Here is an 18,209-nt window from a genome sequence, read left to right on the forward strand (position 1 = left end):
GGAGCTGGGACATAATAGCATTGACAGGTCTGCTTCTTGTCAATTTGTCCTGAGAAAGACTCATGGGAAAGAGATGAATGATGTAATGCTGGCAGAAGACATGCAGCACAAAGATACCGGGCTGTAGCAAGTTCCATCAGAAGAAAAAAAAAAATAAATAAATAAAAGAGAGGGGAAATAGCAAGTGAGAAAGAAACAGACCTGGGGAAGATCCAGCTCTGAAGGCTGGAAAGATCCATCTTGTATCATCTTGCTGGTGTCATTCCCAACAGCAGACATGGAGCCACATCCAGCAACCACCCTGCCTGATCCAGAGATACGTAGTTGAACAAAAGTGTATGATTTTGAAAGTCATCATCATGTAGTTTAGCACCACTTGGTGCTGACAACCTGTAGCTCTGATTCAGTCATCAGGGACCTGGGACAGGACTGTCCTGTGAGCTAATGTGACAGACTGCATTAGATAACTGTGACTTCTTGTGACAAGCATCATCTGAACTTCACCAAGACAAACTGAATCTTTAAGGAAGAAACCTTGCTTACTAATAATTTTGTACTTTTTGGTGGTTAAATCAGGGCGTTTTCTCCACAAGCTTTTCAGGTCCTTTCTGTCTCATGATCGTAGTGGTGTAACTCATGCCAGCCACTCAGCAATTAGGCAATGCTGCCTACAGCAATACCTCATCCTCTCGAGGGACTAGATGCAAAGGGGTAAGTCACAGTGGTCTCCTAACACACTGCAGTGTGTATTTCTGAAACTCTGCAGGTCTCTGCAGCCCCTTGCAACTCGTACAAAAATAAACTCTTATGCTTTGATATAACACGCTGACTCTGTCTCTGTCTGTAACACAGAAAGCTGAGGGTGCTCTGAGGGTGGTAGAGCACAGGCTCACTTGTGGACACAAGTGTAAAAAGTTGTTTTCAGTACCCGGGGAAAAGTTTTTCTGACTGTTAGCCGCTGCTCCTCCCAGTTTGAGTCAAATGTATGCCTGCTAAATGGTATGGGTGTCAGCACTCCAGTGCTTACTTATTCTTCTTGGTCCTTCTGGTAATTCAATCAGAGCAGTGCTCTTTCTCCTGCCCCAGGAGCAGACCGTTCACTCTGGAATGAAGAAGAATAATGTTGGCTCTTCTCCTGCTTGTACCCTGCCTCCATTTCCCTCCTGCTGCTTCTGAACCCTCTGACCCTTTCAAAGGCAGCTCAGCAGTCTGCTCCATTTTTTATTGAATTGAATTGCAAATCCGGAGAGGCCTCAGTGGGAGCAAGACATCCATTTCAATTCTGTGTCCCTGTTGTCCCTCCCATGGGACCAAGGCAGACCCTGAGGAAATGCAGTCAGCATTTGTTGATTGAGCCCTCTGATGAGATTAACTTCTCGTTTAGTAAGAAGTCAGTCATGTGGTCCCAGCTGTGTTTGGTCCAGCCAAGGCTCACTCATAAGACAGGAACAAAATTTCTGGAGCTCTGTATACCCTAAGTAATTCACGGACAGTGTCTTTCCCTTTCAGCAGTGTTACTGGAGAATCAGACTTGCAAAGCTTGACTCACCATCTCTGCAGCCCACTAGGAAAAATGAGGCAATAGCAGGCAGCCAACTTAGGACAACCTATCATATGACAAGAACACTTCTGACATGAGCACCCTTCAGCAAATTGCCTTTCTGCTGAGGAACCACGGAAGATGAATGACCAACGGGAGGAGCACCATGACCTGAGCACATGCTGCAGGGAATTACAGTGCCCTGATCCTAAGGAAACCAGAACGCACCACAGCCCCAGGGTCTGTGTCCTTACTTAGAGTGACTAATTCTCCACCCGACTGCCAGAAGTGAGGGGTCAGAGGGAGAGGTCAGAGTGGGTCACAGATCAGTGGAGAGAATACAAATCAAAAAGAAACCCTTGGCCTTTCATCTGGGTTTGCATTAGCAGTTGGATCTATCTTTTTTTTCAGCTCCAGCCTTGCTTACCCTTTGGAGCAAAGTGCTCTCCTCTGAGCACCTGCAGAAGATCAGTTCAAAAGATGACAGCCACACTCACAAGGTTTAGGCTTGACATCCCTCTGTGGTGACCCTGTGACAACAGGTTTTCACTGCTGTGTCTCCTTGGAGCTGCTCCCACCCCTGCTGACTTCAGTGACAAAGCTCCTAGCCTTTTTAAGCCACGCAAGACTTGCAATAAATTGCAACACGTCATTAGAGTGCGCAGCGCAGACAGACATCTCCTCTGTGGCGTGCTGGGTGGCACATCAGCCCTTGTGTGGTCTGCTCAGCACCCTGCATTCATCTTGTATGAGCCACCAATGCCCCCTTCAGCGCACTCTGGCTATAGTGTTACTTGAGACCATTGCCTTTCCCCATTACTGCTGTCCCAAGGGTGCTTGTCACTGACTCTCAGAGACTAGGTGTGGAGGATACAGGAAAAAGGACTTACTTCCTCACTCCATGTCTCAACCTTGGTGTGTGCATGTGTGTTTCTGTTTCTTTTTCTTTCAGTGATAATAGCGAATGAACCTGCAATCCTGTTTCAAAATTAGGAGTTGTTTGGGTATTTTTTTTATGTTTGGAAGGTCTTTCTCTAAAGCAGAATACTTTCAGTCTTGGGTACTTCTTTGCCACACCCACAGCCCTAACTGTAGCTGCCTTGAAAGCAGTAGTTCAATTTTGCAGTAGAATTGGAGTCTTTAAAGTTAGGCTTTATTTCAAAATAGAGAATCAAAAGGAGCCTTCTGGCTATTTCTTGATAGAGAGTGCTTTTGTTTCCAGCTGACCAGTAGCCCTCTGGGACTGGCATGTCCTGATGGCATGGGAGTTCCAGATAATGCAGAGTTTGACCCCAAGCCCACTCCTCCGTGTGGGTGGCTGCTCCCCTGTCACGGCACTCATGGCCACGCTCTGGCTGGAAGCTGCAGGAAGGGGACGTGCTGTCATGCTTTGCTTTTCCTGTTAGTGGTTCCTTCCGAGGAGATGGTAGCTCTTTCTCCTCTTCCCTCCTCTCAGGTGTGTTTGATTTGGTGGGTTTCATAGGTGCTGTCTGGGGTTTTGCCAGTCCCTTGGGCAAAGACGTCTGGCCCTGGGGAACAAAATTGTCAGAGCGCTGCATATTCGGAGACTTTGATGGGCACCAGGAGTTGCAGGTTTTGGCTTAGTAGGGGAATGTGTTCTAGCTGTGGAGAAGATAATTGGTTGTAAAAAACATATGGCATGTCTCTGTGTGAGTAAGGCAGTTGTGTTGACAAACTCAGCCTTGCCGACAAAATGGCTATGGAGCATATTACTGTACAGGGTACTCTTTATCCTGTTGTATGTTTCTCTGTAGCTACTATTAGAAGTTATCATCTTTAATATCCCTCTTGTCTCACATCTGGTGAGAAATAGTAAGGTCAATAGTCATACAAGGTGTCAATGTTTCAGCAAGCCCGATCTTTTTTTGTCTTGACAACAACCAATAAATCTCAGAAAGCTTCTTTAAAATACAGGAGAGAGGAATCTGTTTATAGTCTGTATGTTGTTACTTAGAATATTCATAGAATCATAGAATAGTTTGGGTTGGAAGAGACCTTTAAAGATCACCTAGTCCAAACCCCTTGCAATGAGCAGGGAAATCGTCAACTAGATCAGGTTGCTCAGGGCTCCATCCAGCCTGACTTTGAATGTTTCCAGTGATTGGGCATCTACCACCTCTCTGGGCAACCCGTTCCAGTGCTTCAACACTTACCTGCTTTTGTTGTAGGAATAATCACTTCCACTTGAGCTGGAAAAAACCCCAGACTGTCCCAGGTGTCTGGGACAGAAAAGGTGGCCTTGTGCCCAGGAATGTGGTGGTTTCCATGGTGATAGATTAAGACAGGCTGTCTAGGGCCAAATCAGATCCCAGCAAGCTCCAAAGGTATCTAGGGCATTGGTGCCCACTACAGTCTGTGAGCATGGCACCATGGTTTCTGAGTTCCTTTGCTAAGCTGTGAAATAGAATTTGCCTGTGCAGCTCCTTAGGGCTATATATTCAAGAGATGCTGCAGCACTGACTGTCTCAGTCAATATTGCTGAAAAAAAAAAAAAACAAACAAAACAACAAACAAACAGTGGTGAATTTAGTGGTGAGGGTTGTGCTTTCATAGGAAGAACAGGATAGATATAGTCCCTGAGTCATGGCAGTTCCTCTCTGTCCTCTTTTCATAGGCTGGTCATGACTCTCAGCATGGGAATGTGGGAAAGGAGTTTGGGGATTATTTGATCCGATATTCTTTGATACAGGGATTAAAAATTTAATCCTCTTACTGGGTGTAGCTTTTTGCATGAGACTAAACGGAAACTTAAGATAGAGGCGTTGGGTTGGGAATGTCAAGTTGTTTTCATTAGACATGTCTCTGTTTTGGACATCTGCAAATCGAAGTAGCTCCAATAAGGGGCAGCCAGCAACAAATCATCTGTGTGTTTTTTTTGAGGAGCAGTAACAGTAGGAATTGCTTATTTGGAGATATTTTAGCGTGCCTGATGTAATATATCATTTTTTTCTGATTGTAGGTTGTTGATTTGGTGATTCTCTGAACAGGAAGAAAACTATTTTTTGAGAAGAAATCTGGTTCTGGTTTGACTACTTACTCAGTATCTAAGTGGATATTTCTTTTCTGCACAGCTTCACACAGAAAAAGGTAACACGACTGCTGCCGTCTCTGGCATAAGTCTTTCTTACTCATGACTTTAATGAAAGTATGTGTTTTATAATCCCTTCCTAGACAGGCTGCTTTGGTTGTTGTCCAGAAAGTAACTCCAAACTATGTATTAGTAGCTTGGGCTATTTCTGAACAACAACATCTTTTTTATATTAATATTTTATGTGCCTAAAAATTTCTCTGTCATTCTTCCCCTCAGAATTGGGTATCTTTTATTAGCACCCTGTTGAGCAGACTATGTTTTGATTTGGGGAGAGATTATAGTTATTCCTTGATGAGAGTTGAGACAGGAATTATTGGGAACATCGCTGCATTTCTTACCAGCAGTTGGAGGCATTTGCCTGAGCTGATGCTGGATGACATTTTCACTCCAGTGTAAGACAGCACATGTGGTTGAGTGCTGGTGTCCTGCTGTGTGGTAGGACATAACCTAAAAACTGACACCTCGGCACAGCTAGTAAGATTGCCTTGTTCATTTTTATGTTTTCAGCATGGCCAGTTGTAAATCCTGTGGGAAGGGTACAAGGAAGGGAGCAAGTAGTGAGCAATCTTTTCTAAGCATACTTTCTCAACTCCCAACCGTTAGCAGATAAGGAAATTCAAAAGTCACAGATAGACTATAATGTTGAGTCATCATCAATGGTGAAAATGTCTATTCCCTTTCTGAATCCGTTTCTACTCCTGACCTGAGCAACTTCTTACAATAAGAAGATATAAATGCATTTAAATACCATGTGAAAGAACTGCTTCTATCTAACCTTGCAAATTCTGATGAGTCTTTATTGGGTGAAACAACAACTACTTGTTCCTTAAGTACCCCTGGCTTGTAAATTTTGTTGACAGTCATGTTGGTTTATCTTTAATGACTTCACCCATAAGCTATTATTTAGGCTTTTGGTTAACACTGTGCTATTTTCATAAACTTGTTGACGGTCCCAGTCTACTGGGGTCAGTATTTGTCTGCAAGCTCACTCCTCAGTGGAACAAACTGTGCAAGCCTCCAGCTCTCAAGGTCTTAACTGGAAGGATCTTCACATGCCTGTTGCTATCAATGTATCTCTGCACCCGTCTTTTCCATTTGCTTTCCTTTTTGTGAGGAAGCAGGAGGCTGTCTCATTTCCCTGAAGAGCCAAGCATCCCTGCCAAACGTCATTGCTCATGATGGCTGCGGCACACAGCGGCAAAGGGGATGGAATCTCTCTGACTGACACCAGTGTGTCTCACGGGACAGGCAGTTCCACCTGAAGATTCCAGGAGGTAATGTGAAATAGGAGCATGAGACATTTCATATAGTCATTTCCATAAGATACCATAATGGCACTTCAAACTCAAAATTTTTATTTTATTATCAAGCAGGCCATTTTGATTCTGGGATGAAATAGTTTGGTTTGTAATGATTGATACGGAAAACTCAGATTGTTTCATTGAAAATTCGGATTAAATTATTTTGCCATTTTTCTCTTTTCATTCAGATTTTCTATTAAAACACCTGACAGCCAATTTCTGATGTTGCTAGGCTGAATCTCTAAGCAGGTGTTTCTACCTTCCCATAGCAATTTCTTGCATATTGAATTGAAACTTTGGGGCAACTTCAGCTATATTGGTTTTCCTTGCTCCCTTACCCCGCTGTCTCCTTGTCTGTCACAGCTGAAAGACAAATCCAGGCTAACAATTTCCAAGGCAGTCAGGTCCCCTGAGCCTAAGCTTTATTCAGGGCCAGCATGATTAGTGCCAGCTTTAAGCACAGCTAAAGCAGGCAGCTGCCTAGGGCAGCGGGCTGCTGGTGGCAGCAAACCAGTCCCTGTTCTTCTGCCTACTGCTCTGTGTCAGAGCCACGGAGACTGAGCTGCCCGCTATTGCCAACCTGTGGGCCGAGGTGTGTGAGCCGGTGGCTGTGCCTGGGTGTGCTCTGTCTCCCTGGGAGCAGTCAGTGCTGCCCGTCCTCCTCCCGCTCCCCTGGCATCACTGGGCACCCCTGGGGGTGGCAGCTCTCCCAGCTCCTGTTCTGCCCTCCTATTGCCATCCCCAGGTGGCAAGCGCCCATTCTTGTCGCTCGGCCGTGAGGTGGCAAAACTGAACTTCATTCACACCAACAAAGGGCTTTGAACTGGCTCTGCAGGAGGTTCAGCCATGTAAGGTCTGCCTTATTTCAACAAATGAAACTTAGGTTCTTTAGTCACTCATATTCTTTGGAAAACATTACTACAGAGAGAGGACCTCTACCACTGGATTTTCTATAACTACATGTGAGTCGTTTGAATGGCTGTGAGGCATGTCCTTGGTACCTTCAGAGAACTTTTGTTTGTCTCTGAACTTTCTTCCCACTTGCATCCACGTGTACATTTGTGTGTGTGTGGCCGATGGGAGGAATATATGTCTTACACGTGCATTTGTGTGCAAACATGATTTTGACCAAGTCTGTGCTTATTTAATGATGTCTGATGACAGGTTACATAGAATGTTTAAAACCTACGTGCTGAGTATATATTCTGAAATGTATTGGGAAAGGCCGCTCTGTAGCTGAGTTTTGCTTAGTTCAGAGAATGGCTCCTGCACTCCGTATTGCCTGCTCCCACCGAACGGAGGAGCAGCTCCAGTTCCCGACGGGGGCTGTAAGGCATCACACGCCAGATGAAGAGGGGCCCACTGTGGTTAAACTCTGCAGTACCTCGGGCTGGACCTAGTAAAGGTGAGGCTGGTACACGAGCCGGCTACACAGAGTCTCCTCCAGATGAAGAGTCTCCCTCTTCCGAGACGCACCTGAGGTGGGTATTTCTAGCCAGAGTATTGTCACTCGTGCCACCTGCGTGGTGGGCAGTGGCCGCAGTAGGGATGTGTGTAGTTACACAGCACGAACCCTGTTCAGTGTGGTGCCGGTGAACGACAAGCGACGTTGCAGCTCAGCGGCAGGGTTTCAGCCCTGCACAAAAGATGCCCGCGCGCTTCTGCGCTGCGCTGGTGGGGGGGCCACGAGGGTGGGCGCGGGGGGCCACGAGCGTGGACGTGGTGGGCAGAACGTGTACGGGGAGAGGCATGGGCCAGCTTCTAAATTTGTGTTGCTTTGTGGGGTGGGCCATACGTTGTGTGCATGCTGACAGCGTGAGCGCGGACACGGCGCCCGCATGGCACTAATCCGGGCAGTAAGAGGATTACATGCTCGGTGTCATTTGGGTGGCGGGCATTGTGCAGTGCCTTGGGCCTCAGCAAAGGACAATAGCAAGTCAAATGGAAATACTGTTGCTGTGAATACAGCGCAAGGCAGAGCCTTATCTTTGCTTCAGTCCTTTGCGCTTCCCGCCATGGCTCTTTCCCTTTTGTTGTTTTCAGGGCAGGGAGATCTTTACTTCATTTGCTGAGTGACCTCCCCACCCCCTGCCTGCAGAGCTGGAGGGAGATTAGCACAGATGAGAAAACACAGAAGAAAACTGCTGGAGCCAGGATGGGAAAGTCTGTGACAGGAGGAGCGAGCAGGAAGGTGCCTGAGCATGGCCAGGTGGACTCTAGGGGACACAGACACAGGACAGTTTCAGGCCCTGGCGCCACTGTTCCAGTGGGGAATTGCAATCACTTTAATTAGGAGCTAGCTTTAGCATTTCCCCAGAGCAGCAGGAGAGGGGGGAGAAAAGAAGCCCCGGGAGAGGAGGCGGAAACTGGAAACAAGGAGCAAAGAACACAAACTGGAATAGATTTTCTAAAGGAGGTATCCCTGTTACATCCACAGATACTCCACACCTGGAGCTCTTCTAGAAGCACATCGAGAAAAAACAGGAGTGGTTGCAATTAATGCAAAGAAAAGCTGCTGGGGAAAGATTCTCATGTTCCAAATATCAAGAGTTCCCAAGTCTGTGGATTATTGTGTGCTTAAAGCACAGCTGCCTTTAGGCTATGAGGTCTGCTGTGGGCTACCTACCAACTACCTCATTTGCAGTGCAGCGCCTGAGAAATTGCTCGAGGGCCACCCTGGGCCAGTATCAGGCTGAGGTGAAAAGTAGGGCTGGGAGGGGGTGGGGGACCAGGCGTATTATCAGAGCCTGCAATGAGAGACTGGCAGTGAGGATTTAGGACTACGCTTTCTGAGGACAGAACTGGTTCTAGGCTTGCGGGATACAACAGTAAGTGTGGGGAGGGGAAACTGGACTATGCTGGGTGAGCAGGCAGAGGGATCTCTGGCAGAATGAGCAGGAGATGATTAGCCTTCCCCCTGCAGCCAAATCTTGTCTTTCTGTTGCTGGACTTAACTTGCATAAAAATGGCTATTCCCTGGGCCCTAGCCAATATACTAAGGGTTAATGCATTGCGTATAGGCAATAAATTTTGCTTGTATGACAGAGGAATGGACCGGAAATGTTTGCTGAGGAGAAGCTGCTGTCAGCATTTTGTCTTTTATTAGTCTGTACATTCCTTCCTTCCCTCTAATGAAATGCCCATTGACATTTATGGTCTTGTCACCTGGTGAGAAAGCCATCGTCACCTCCACGCTTCTACTTCTCCCATCACAGCGGGTCCCATTCTAGCACTTTAAAGTCATTGTCATCTGCTTTTTAAATGGGGAAATCTTTCTTGGATGGATTTCTTTGCTCTTTGAGCTGGCAAAGATTACCTCGAGACAGCAGCGGAGCGGACCTCTACAGCACTGTTTTCTGTGAACCGCACCTGCACTCTTCTAGGGACACTCAAGGAGCTTGTGTTCATGGGCACTGGCCACTTTGTTTCCTTAAATGCTGTAGCCTGTTGTAAAGGATCCAAACACTCCCTGATTTCTAGTGACTTACTTTTACTCTCTCTCACCGCTGTCTGTTGCCTGCTTTTTCTTCCAGATAGCTCTTGATTCCGTTGTCTGTTTTTGTGGGGAGTGCAGGTCTCAAAGACAAGTTTTGTACACTGACAAGGCAGATGAGAAAGAGCATCCCAATGTCCCAACGAGGAAAAGACAGCAGTGTGAGCTCAACCCTTACTAGCCGTCAGAAACTGGACATTAGAGAGATCCCTTGAAGGTATCCCAGATGTGGAAAAAGCTTCTCAGTTTCTATTCAGTTACAGGGTTCAGATGGGTAGCAAACTGTGCTTCAGTAGTAGTGATGTTTATGGATCTACTTGCTTTATTCAAAAATAAAAGTTATTTTACACTGAAGGTACATGGCTGCTCTTCATGTGCTGACAAACAGCTACACATTCATTTGTAATGTGTCTTGGTCAGACGTGCACTCACGGGTTTCTTTAAGATAAAATCAACCCATACCGCTTATCACTGAAGAGGTAAATAGTCTTTGCTCAGTTGTCTTTGGTGTCTTTCATTCTCCTTTCTGTTTTTTTGGGTTTTTTTTTTTTTTTGTTTGTTTGTTTGTTTTGTTGGTTTTTTTGTTTGTTTGTTTTTTTTTTTTTTTTTTTTTTTTTTTTTTTTTTTTTTTCTGGTGGGGGGAGATTTTTTGCTTTTTCTGCCAGGATTTCTTCAACACTGTTAAACCCCTGAGCATAACTGGGCACATACTTCCACAGCTGGGAGAGTGATATCACAGAAATCCTTCATGGTCTCTCGGAGGAACTCCCAGGTTGCTGGTAGGAGTCTATGAGCAAAGGAGAAGGCCTGATGCCAGTATCATCCCCTCCTGCATTTTTCACAACTGTGGGGGAAGGTGTTTGATTCTTAAGTCCAACTGTGCTGCCCAGGCAGCTGTTTCCCACCCCCTCAGAAGAGACACGGTGGGCTGGAAGGAAGGCTGGTTCTGGTCTTCAGGCTGCCAGCTGGACCTCTCTGGTATCATGTTTACCTCTGGACAAAGTACAACTCATGTATGTTCTCTTTTGATGGTTTATTTCTGAGTATGAAAATGAACAGGAATACCAACTCCTTAGTCTGGAGGTGCAAAGTCTCCCTACTTCACATGGGATCTGAAATAAAAAAAAAAATTTTACTCCTTCCTATCACTCCTTGCATCAAAAGTGAGAAGTTTCCTATTAATTTAAAGGCATGATATGCAAGAGACTTGCTTCATCTTTTCAGTTAATAACATGCATATACTACACTTACGAAAGCATAGCCTTTTATTGATTTAATCTTCTGGCAGACCAGTATTTATGTTGTGGCTAAAACTGTCTGCCAGAAAGGACTGTTCCTCATCTCTATCCTGAATCTGGCTTCAACAGTAACATATTCACTTACATCTTTCTCAGGCCAGTAAAAAGCAGAATAATTTAATTTTTAATATTTTTTTTCCCACTAACTCAGGCCTTTTCTCCTTCTCTGAACCTTTGTCTTATAATAGCTGAACCATGGGTCACCATTATTTTTCTTTCAGCCTTTTCTAGGTATAACACTGTCTCTATACCCCTTGACAACACCTTCTTTTCCTCCTCTTTCTCTCTTTTGTTATTCCATAACTAACTTTCTGGTCTAGACATAAAATCCTATGAGATGTATCGTGGTTTATTTACTCTAAAGAATTTTTTCTTACAGTTCTTTTGATAAATCCCATACAAGTAAATAAAAATTAATCTGTAAAATGGTGGTTATATAATGTATAATAATGTAGTCAGAGTTTTCTGCAGGGTCAACAGTAGCATAAGCTTGTTATATAGTACATTTAAAACAGGTTACCGTAAGACTATCCTTGGATACTTGTTCCAGGGCTCATTGAAGGACTTGAACAAAGCTTGCTGCTAGTCCATCTGACACTGGGTGGCAAGCAGGCAGTGCACTGCTGAATTTCCTTCAAGAATAGTTGGAAATTTTTCAGAAGGTAATGAACATTTGCTGGCAGAGGCAACATTTTAAACCTCATCCTTACTGAAGTTCAAGGCATAATTCCCATTGAGCAAAATTTTACCCGGGGTATACAGGCAGGCCATAGGCAAAAAAACATACTCCCCACAACATCACTTCATAGAAGGGTTGTTTGGTTTTGTGTTTGGTGTTTTTTTAATAAGGTCTTTATAGTCAAATAATAAAGACAGTGTTTTACATCTACAGGAGTAAGCAATTTCTTTGCTCACAAACTTACAGCTTTAGGGACAGAAGGGACTAATACACTATCATTTAATCTGACACATGCCAGAGACATTTATCCAGCTGTTTCAGTAATGAATCCAATAACTGTGTGTAGCTAAAATAATGTATCATCCAATAAGGCATCTGATCTTGATTTGAGGATTTTAAAAATGTGCCAAAGCCAGCATATTTTTGTACTTCATTCTTATATTTGTTAAAAAAACAGGTCTCGTTTCTTGTTTGAATTTCTTTGAGTCTAACTTAATGTAGCAAGTCGTTGGCCTGTTTTTCTCTGCCATACTGAAGGCCCCATAAGAACTGGGTACTTTTCTTAAGGTACTTACAAATGGTAAGTTAGACACCACTTGGTCTCCTTTTTGGTCTGGTGAAGAGACTGAGCTATTTATAACATTAGCCTCCCCACCTTATAGATGTGTGAGCTTCCTCGCGCCGTGTTCTCTTCTTCGTCCAGTTTTCGTCCCACAGCTGTGTACAGAAACAACTGGGAAGCACAAAGTCCCTGGGCTTCGCAAACACCATCTTTGGTGTCTGTGCCTTCCCCAGCTGGGACTGGGCCTCCCATCCTACCCGTAAGATGTGCTCTCTAGAGTTGTTTAATTTTGGCTTGTATTCACAGCTTTTTTGGGGGGAAATTCCTTCATATAACTGGGCCAAGCAGTCTCTCTAAGTTCACATTTCCTTATGTGAACAATCTGCAACTTTTTCCGAGAGAAGAATTCTACATAGCAGCAGGTTCTGGAAAGCTCTTTCACCCAGCTATAAATCTGAAGAGATTTTATCTTTCTCTGAAAAAAACTTTTAAAACAGCTGTTGTCTCCATTTGAAAGAAAAGAGCATAGATAAGCCATCTATGAAACTGCACAATTGTGGAAAGTTGAAATAATGTTTCCAGACGTTAAGAAATGAATCAGACATTTGGACTGTGCTTGGTGTGAAGTTCGGTGAGGGATGAGGAGGTTGTTATTTTGTTCAGACCTACTAATCAGTCCAAAAATATTGCCATTGGCTTGTCCAGGGTAAGAAGACATTCCTGCAGTAGCCTTCCTCTGTATTGCAACTGAAGACTACTTGAGGCTGACCTTGGGTTCTGGTCCATTTAGAGGACCTTTGCATACCCTAATCTGTTCCAATCTCCGAAACACCCTCCAAGGCACCTCCTCTTTGCAAGTCCTATTGTGCAATCTCCTTCTTCACTCTGTGAGTCTCCTCACAGGGATTCCTGAAAAAGTTTGTCTTAATTTTTACCAATAAGTGATGCTCTTTGTGATCCTCTGTGGAGCTGTGAAGCTCAGGGTAAGTACCTGCTAGAGAAATACAGGCATCCCTGGAGCAAAGGACGTTGGGAAGAGGGCCAAGCAACTCAGATGAGATGCATTTGTTATTACTGGGCTGTAGGAAAAGCCCTCTTTCCTTTACCCATCCCAATTTTCTTTTTCATTAGCCTCCTGACGCTAACCTCTGAATAACTTCTAAAGTAAACAGCCCATAAATATTGCACGAGTCTCCAATACTAAAAGCTGATAAAGTTTATAGCACTTATAAAATAAATAGAAGGAAATGCTTTTCAGTTTCCTATTTATAGATCTCAAGGGGGATCTCAGGTATGATTTATCACTTCAATTTTAACTGTATTAGTCTGCCCCTATCACATACACACAACTCTTTTCCTTGGTCATTCTTTTTTGCTCACACACAGCTGCTTCCTCTTTTCCCTGTAGATGTGCTCACACCCACACAGCCATTTGCCCTCCACATCCTTCGCTAACAGGCAGAAGACTGCATGCTCTTTCACAGAGTGTGGAGTGCCATCAGTTTTCACCAGAGTCAGCAGGCGTTGAGGGTTCTCAGCATTTAGCAAGGGGCTTTCAACCACACGTAATCCAAAGGAAAAAACTACTTTTTTCAAGTCAATGTGGCATGAGGCCAAAGAAGGATTAAAAAAGAGGGAGGCAACATTTTGGATGTGGGTGGATCATTAAAGCACAGAGAGTATAGTTAACATAGGGTATGTTTCTTTTTAGGGCATTCCTATGTGCTTTCCAAGTGTTAATGTTTCTAAATATGCAGTATTCATCCACAATTGCTAGTGCATTGCATTTGAGCAGATAAATGGACTGTGACTAATAACACACTTTTTCTTGTAGCAAACGAACGTAATTTCTTCTATTTTATCAAAGGGGAGGCAAACTTAGGGCCACATATCATGTGTCTAAAATAGCATTTTATTTTGGCACAAAGGTGCTCTTCTAAAGTAAATCTTCTGGTTGTCCCCATTTAGTTTATTTTCCCATTTAAATGGAAACACTTGTTTCAGAAATATACCTGCTAATGGACATTCAGCCCATGGAGCTAGACTACAGCTAGACCAACTTAACCCCCCCAAAATGTGTAAATGTGCACATCAGATCCTCAGTGCCAGATGTTTTCCTTTAGAGCTCCATTCCCATTACACTGCAGCATTTGCTAACATGGCAAGCCACAGCATCACCACAGCTTTTGACACCACTGCATCCTAAATGCATTTTCCTGTCCTGATTCTGTATTAAAAGGCAACCAAACAAAAATGCCTTTCATGACTGTGACTGAAATAAATAATTTTATGTTTGAAATTCCTACAGACTGTACTTCCCAGGGTTTTCTTCCCCAAGAGTTTAGATTGATACTAGAACATGAAGAACAGTGAAAGAGAGACCTCCAAAACCTGGAGCCCACAGAGCTGGAGTCTAACTTGCTCCGAGGAAATAAGGGAATTAAACCTGCTGCTTCTGATACCGCTTATGTTAAGCTGCCCACCTCCTCATCACAGGGGGGAAACCGGTTTAGATGACGTGAAGCTGCTCGCTAGAAGGACCCATGTTGGATGGGGTAGGTGAGGGGGAGCAGATAATGGAAGAAATGATCAACCGAGGAGGAAAAGGAAATGACAGCTGCAGATGTCTGGGTGTGGGGAAAGGTGAGTTCTTCAAAAGACACAGAAGAAACTGGAGTGGGGTGAAGAGAATTCTGCAGCCAAATAGAGTTTCTCTCCCCATGTGTCAAGAAGTGGCATTTCTGTTTGGAATTTGTAAGGCCCTTGTTACAGCTTCTTCATATATCCTCTGATATCAGTCTCTGCACATGAAAGGCAACTGAGATAACTTCACTCTCAGTGAATCATGCTCAATTGTTTTGGCTTCAGTGCTGAGACTCTGCCCCACTGTTACGAAATACTGCCTTGTCATCACCACCATTGTCCAGGGCCTGTCCCCTTCCTCCTCCAGTCCCCATCGCCCTGGCTAGGAATATGCTGTTCCTGATGCATGAGCTCTCCCCGCAACCACATCTGATCAAACCATCACACTTTTTTTATTCAGCCTATTAGGTAGCATGAATAAACCTTTCATCATTTACTGCTTTATACCCCACTGACCATGATGTTGTCTCCTATTGACAGCGACTACAGCTGCACTTTCCTATCTCCTCAGGCCAAAAGCAACTAGTCAATTAGTATCAACTCAATTCCTTTCCAGTTCAAAGCTTACTCAGACTCCTTGGTCCCAGCGATCCATTTCTGGACACAAAAGTCATATTCTGGTTTAACACATCTTTTATCTTATTTGACAAATTTGACCTGCTGGATAATACTGAGATATATTCATTACCTTCGGGAAATATTAAAGTTGTAAGGAGGCAACTGTAACTTCAGATGACTTATGCTTCCACCATTTAAAACACCCCGTTGTCATCTTGCGACCATTAAGCATGAGGTTTATTTCAGCTCAGTTTAGCCATCTAAAAACCGGGTCTATAAGCATGAATTCAGGCTCCCTCTATAATGAGTGGGGGGACACAAGTGGCTACACATGACGCTGCTTCCATCTGTTAGAGTCACCTTTTAGGATAAGATGAATGCTGCCTAGGTTAGGAAGCTTGTTTGTCCATGTGGCCTGTATCATTAATGGAACAGGAGAGCTCCTTCAGAGCGGTGATTCAAAGCCATATTTTGATGCTTTGGGATGCAGGAAGAGGCTGGAGAATGCAATGAGAAGTTCGGTCTGTAGTCATAGGTAAGGCATGCAGATAGTTTTCTGTGCAAACACTTCTCTTACTAAAAAAGGGTACTGAGCGTCAGAAGGGTAGTGTCTTTTGGTTGTCGTCCAGCATCTGGTGCATGAGTTATTGAGGATTTTCATCGGAATAAGGGGATTCCTGAGCTTCTTACACAGTAGCTGCTGGGAAATTCTTCCTTCTCAACCTTGCTGACCATGGCTTACCTTCTGTCTTCGCAAGGCCTTTCTGCAGTGCGTTCCTCCTACAGCAGCAAATTGGTTAATGAAAAAGCCACCAAATACAGTCTGCCTAAGATAACAACAGATGTTGAACTGCCTGGCAGATACTGCAAGGCCAAGCACAAATGAATATAGGAGCAAAGCAGGAGATGTACCTGTTCACTGAGGGAAATGAGCAGGGCCTGGAGACGGCTGGGGGAAGCAGCCTGACAGACAGCCATCAAAAGCCAGGTGGATTTATTAGCCTGCCAAGAAGCGATAGGAAGAGGGTGATGTAGTGAAAGCAAAATGTAAAATGTAAATGTCAGTAAGAAACATGAGCTATGGAGCTCTGTGAATAGCCTCTAAAGAACAAGCCTGATGTGCCAAAGAGCCTTTATTTCCAGAGGTCAGTCCTCTTGCCTGTCACTGAGTAGGGAGAATGGAGTGAGCTTTCTAAGTCCAGAAAATGACATGTTTCCTATCCAGCCATTTTACTCTGTGCATCCATAGGGTGACTCATGCCTCTTAATGACTGATCTCTGGCCACAGAGAACTGCAAGCATTACAGAAGAGCCCAGTCAAGATAACAACTCCTTTGGTCCTGCAGAGGAGATTGCTGAGGATCACAACAAAGAGAATTTCCCTTCCCAAAGCCTGATGATTTGGGAACAAGAGACCAAGCACTAATGTAGAGCTTAAATTCTCCCTGGCTTCTCTCCTGGAAGAACGGGCTTTTGCAAGCTCAGTAATCTTCCTTTATTCCCCTTGGTCCAAAAGCTGAAAGATACTTTCTTGCTCTGGCCTCAAAACAGATAGGAACGGCGGGCCACTGAGCCCTGAACTTTCTTTACTGTGCCTCAGCGCAGGACTGGTGGAGCTTCTCTGCAGGAAGAAATATCAGCATGGAGATGGCTCCATGCTCCATTCAGCCATGAGCCTCTCCACTGAGAGCAAATGCGACTAGCTCCAAAAGAGCTGTGGTTTTAGTGGTATGGGCACCTGTCCACTAGGAAGTGCGCTGAAACCTCCGACGCATTTCATAGGTTCCACCAGAGACCCATCAAACACTAATAACATTCAATCACTGCTAACCAAGGTTGATTTTGGAACAGATGCTTGGAAGTGAAATACTACCTATCCCACCACCCACCCCTGCCATAAGTCAATTATACGTTGTAGTATTTGAAACCAATAAAACAGAGATTTTTATTATATGCCATGGCTTTCTTTGGAAGGTATTACAACCACAGTTGAGTTTGGAAACTTCACACATACCTTATTTTATTTTCTTTAATGACTTTATATACATATATATATCTTGTTACCAACCCTTTTAACCACATGATATTATTTTTTTTTTAATTGCAAAGAATATTTTGTTTCCTTCTATTTCTGTTCAGCAACGAACTATATAATCTTGTTCTGTATTCAGATGCATGTGTTCACTATTCAGACAGCATTAATACTGCCCACAATTAGAATTCACTCTAATTCAAGCACCATCACCTACCACTCTCCAACCCACACAATAGACAGTGCAGTGACAGAGACATTGAAGCATCTTTTGAGAGAACGTAATGCTAGAGTCTGAACCGTGGTTGAGACCTGGGCAGAGAGCTGTACCAACTCTAATGGTGTCTAGTCACTTCAGTGGGCAGTCAAATGCCACCACATGCAAATGTAAGCCACATCTCTTATATATGAGTTATGGGCTAACAGTCATTTGTAATGATTTGGCTGAATCCGAAGTTAGTTTCATGTGAGGAAACCTGTTGCTGGGTTCAGCTGACTTTGAAAAAGGTCCTTAGATGAACAAAGCAGATCTTGAATGGAGCTGAGGTGGCTCTGTATGGTCAATAACTGTATAACCCTGATGTTTCCCATAGAGAGATCACCTGTCAGTACCTTATTAACTCCAGGAAGAAGGAAAATTTTGAGCAAAAAGACGAAAACCCTGTTGTTTCGGTGTCATCTGAATTTATAAAATGAGGTGCATCCACAATTTCAATGCTACTGTGAAAAAGAGTAACAGTCCCTAAGAGTTAGGGAAAGCAAAAATAAGACTCATGTTTTGTATTACAAGACGAAAGGGATGGAGGAAGAGGTGATAATTAAATTAAGTACAAAGTATCATGTGAAAGCACCCGATGAAAAGAGAGAGATCCTACCTCCCTCCCAGCCATGTTAAAAAAACCCCAAAACAAAACAAAAAAAACAACTCAAGAGAAGCCATTCAACCATTTTAAGAAAACACAGTCCTGAAAGGGACAGGGAACTGTTGCTC

The sequence above is a fragment of the Tyto alba genome, unplaced genomic scaffold (assembly GCF_018691265.1).
Source record: "Tyto alba isolate M040663 unplaced genomic scaffold, T.alba_DEE_v4.0 Super-Scaffold_14, whole genome shotgun sequence".
NCBI lineage: Eukaryota > Metazoa > Chordata > Aves > Strigiformes > Tytonidae > Tyto > Tyto alba.